Source organism: Hyla sarda, chromosome 2, assembly GCF_029499605.1.
Source record: "Hyla sarda isolate aHylSar1 chromosome 2, aHylSar1.hap1, whole genome shotgun sequence".
In the NCBI taxonomy this organism is placed as follows: domain Eukaryota; kingdom Metazoa; phylum Chordata; class Amphibia; order Anura; family Hylidae; genus Hyla; species Hyla sarda.
The window spans coordinates 134,344,353-134,348,210 of NC_079190.1; the positions used below are offsets into that span (position 1 = coordinate 134,344,353).

Consider the following 3,858-nt stretch of genomic DNA (forward strand, 5'->3'; position numbering starts at 1 on the left):
TAAGTAAATGTGTGCCCGGACATCCAGCTGGATCTATAAAAATATCTCTGATTCTAGCCAGAAGGCCGGAAATCAAGAGGTGAGTGCCACAGATGCAGAGAGATATGGTGCCAGTGCTTCCACTCAATGAGTCAGTACCCTAGTGAGTTTCGGCATCTCGGGGTCACCACTCCCTGAGGCACAAAAGTACCTCGGCTCTAGACCCTCTCAGCCTCATTGTGAGACCCGAAGGGTACAGGTCATATCGGGGCAGCCATTGAGCTGATTCCTCAGAACCAGCCCTGGAACACCCTGCTACACCCATCCCCACAAGTCCCACACCAGTGTTTCTCTGTCCACTGGCAGAAACTGATAAGAACAGATACTACACTTGATCTTAGCCAAAAGGCTAAAAAAGTGATAATATTCCTCCTTGTATACTGATATTATTAGTAATATTGATCTCAGTATACAGGATTTGGTCAGTACCATTGAAAAAATTCCTCCTTGTAAAAGGGATAAGTAATCCTCTTAGGGAGAGACACCACTTATGTTGTATGGAGATTCAAGCGACCCCCAGCGATCTCCAGGCAAGCAGTACAGTGTTTTGAACACAGAAGCTTCGAAGCTTCCGTGTTCGTGATGTCACACCATGCCCCTCCATTCATGTATATAGGAGGGGGCCTCCTCCCATAGACGTGAGGGGGTGTGATAGTTGTGGTCACCCATCATCTGCCACAGAGCGGAGTTCGATGTTTGGGACGCCACGCTGGAGATCGCGCGCGCGGGGGGGTTCCTGGTGACTGAACCCCAGCGATCAGACATCTTTTCCCCTATCCTTTTGACAGAGGGTAAAATGTTTAGGGGTAATAATGAAATATGATAAAAATGATAATGATTATTGATAAAAAAAATTATGGATGTAAGGGAAATTTGGCTGTAGTAATTTTAAAGAATCAACAAAAATACCCACAATTAAGCCCCGCCCACCCCTCCTCCCAGCCGCATACGGGAGCCGTAGTTCAAATCGTAGTGTGAACCCAGCCTAATACATAATCTTAACCTTGATAAAACATAATTTTTAACGTGCTATTTAGAACTGACATAATGTTAAAATCAAAAATATTGCAGCAGACTCCCCAATGTAAACAGTAAATCTGTCAGTGCTTATAAATATGGGATGAACAATATGTCCCATATACCAGCATTGCTGGTCGCACGGTCTATAAACATGAGCATGTATTGGTCTAAGGCTGCAGTCCAAAGGCTACTAATTTGCCTGTATTAGTAGCCTTTGGACTGCAGCCTTAGGCCAAGACAGATTTACTGTTTACATTGGGGACTCTGTGGCAACATTGGTGATTTTAACATTACGTCAGTAATTTTATAGCAGGGGGCTTGGGCAGAATTTAATTTTAGGACACAGGCAGCACGGAGGTGGAGAAGTGGTCAGCAGCATGGAGGGGAGAACCAGAGCCTTCCTAGCGCTCCCTGCTCTACAGACAGCCCTATCCTTAGTGAGCAGGATGGCATCAGGCGGCAGCAATCATCTGCAGGAACTGGAGAAGTACGTGACGAGGCTAACCATATGGGGCAGCCGGGCATCATCATTGTGGGCAGGGATTGTGAGTGGTACCTACCCACATATGTACTTAGCTACCTGGCTATCTACCGAGCTGTCTCATGGAATGTAATAAGAGGTGCAGTGAGCATTTACACCCCACAGATTTTTTGAACAGTTGTCTGTGAAAATGAAAATTTTTATTTTTTATTTGCACAGCCCACTGTTCCAAAGACCTGTCAAATGCCAGTTGGGTATAAAGGCCCACTGCACCCCTTATAACATTATGTGAGGCGTGTCGTTTCCAAAATGGGTTCACATATGGGGAGGTCCACTGTTCTGGCCCCATGGGAGCTTTGTAAATGCACATGGCCCCTGACTTCAATTCCAGCCAAATTCTCTCTCCAAAAGCCCAATGGCGCTTCTTCTGTTCTGAGACCTGTAGTGCACCAGCAGAGCACTTTACATCCACATATGGGGTATTTCCTTACTTGGGAGAAATTGGGCTTCACATTTTGGGGCCTTTTTCTCCTTTTACCCCATGTGAAAATGAAAAATTTGGGATGACACCAGCATTTTAGTGTTAAAAATCAAATTTTTCATTTTCACGTCCAACTTTAACGAAAAGTCGTCAAACACGTGTGAGGTGTTAAGGTTCACTGTACCCCATGTTACATTCCTTGAGGGGTGTAGTTTCCCAAATAGTTTACTATGTGTTTTTTATTTATTTGTATTTTTTTGCTGTTCTGGCACCCAGGGGACTTTCTAATTGCAACATGCCCCCCAAAAACCATTTCAGCAAAATTCTCTTTCCAAAGCCAAATTTTGCTCTTTACCTTCTGAGCATTGTAGTGTGCGCACAGCACTTTACATCCACATATGAGGTATTTCCATACTCAGAAGAAAGGGGGTTTACATTTTGGGGGACATTTTCTGCTATTACCCCTTGTGAAATAAAAAATTTGGGGTAGCACCAACATTTTAGTGTTAAAAATAAAATTTTCAATTTTTATGACCAAATTTTGTGCAAAGCCGTCAAACACCCGTGAGGTGTTAAGGCTCACTGTACCCCTTGTTACATTCCTCGATAGGTGTAGTTTCCCAAATAGAATGCCATGTGGAGGTTTTTTTGTTGCCATTCTTGCACCATGGGGGCTTCCTAAATGCAATATGGCCCCCAAAAACCTCTCTCCAAAATCCCACAGTTGCTTTTTCCCTCTTGAGCCATGCTGTGAGCCCGCAGAACACTTTACTTCAACATATGAGGTATTTCCATTCTTGAGAGAAATTGGATTACACATTTTGCTGGATTTTTTTCTCCTTAACCCCTTAAGGACATGCACCGTAAATGTACGGCGCTGCATAGCATCACTTAGCGTCGTACATTTACACACAGTGTCGTACATTTACGGCGCGGCTGTGACAAGAAGGCAGAAGCTACGCTAGCTTCATTCCCGGCGGGTCCCGGTGGCTGTCAGCAACCGCGGACCCTCCGGTAATGGCGGACATCAGCGATTACACTGATGTCTGCCATTAACCCCTAGGTGCCATGATCAATACAGATCACAGCATCTGCACTTATAATGGCTGATCTGATCACCCGCAGCACTGTTGCGGGGATCAGATCAGCCAAGATGGTGAACGGAGGTCCCCTTACCTGCCTCCGTCCGTCTCCCGGGGTCTACCTTCCAGCAGACCAGAGCAGAAGATCGCCGATAATACTGATCAGTACTATGCCCTATGCATAGCACTGAACTGTATTAGCAATCAAATGATTGCTATAAATAGTCCCCATGGGGACTAAAAAAAATAAAAATAAATGTAAAAAAAAGTTTTAAAAAAAGTGGAAAAAAATTGAAAAAGCCCCTCCCCCAATAAAGTTTCAATACAAAAAAGCGTAAAAAAACGATAAATAATAAACATTTTTGGTATCATTGCGTTCATAAATGTCTGAACTATAAAAATATTATGTTATTGATCCCCTTAGGCGAACAGCGTAAACGTAAAAAAAAAAAATCAAAAATTTCAGCTTTTTTGTCACATCAAACTGCAAAAAAAAATTCATAAAAAAAGTGATCAAAAAGTGACATATACGCAAATGTGGTACCAAAACAAACTACAGATCATGGCGCAAAAAATTTGCCCTCACACATTCCTGAATACAGAAAAATAAAGTTAGAGGTGGTCAAAATAGGGGAATTTTAAACATACTGATTTTGTAAAAATAAAGTTTGATATTTATTAAAAGCAGTACAATAATAGAAATGTATGTAACCATGGGTATCATTTTAATCGTATTGACAAAGAGAATAAAAAAA

The 3,858-nt window shown here is 42.6% G+C and overlaps 1 pseudogene; it reads right to left on the reverse strand.

Moving 5' to 3' along the window:
- Window positions 1–227: 227 nt before the first annotated feature.
- LOC130359909 (U2 spliceosomal RNA) lies at window positions 228–401 on the reverse strand (annotated as a pseudogene).
- Window positions 402–3,858: the final 3,457 nt, after the last annotated feature.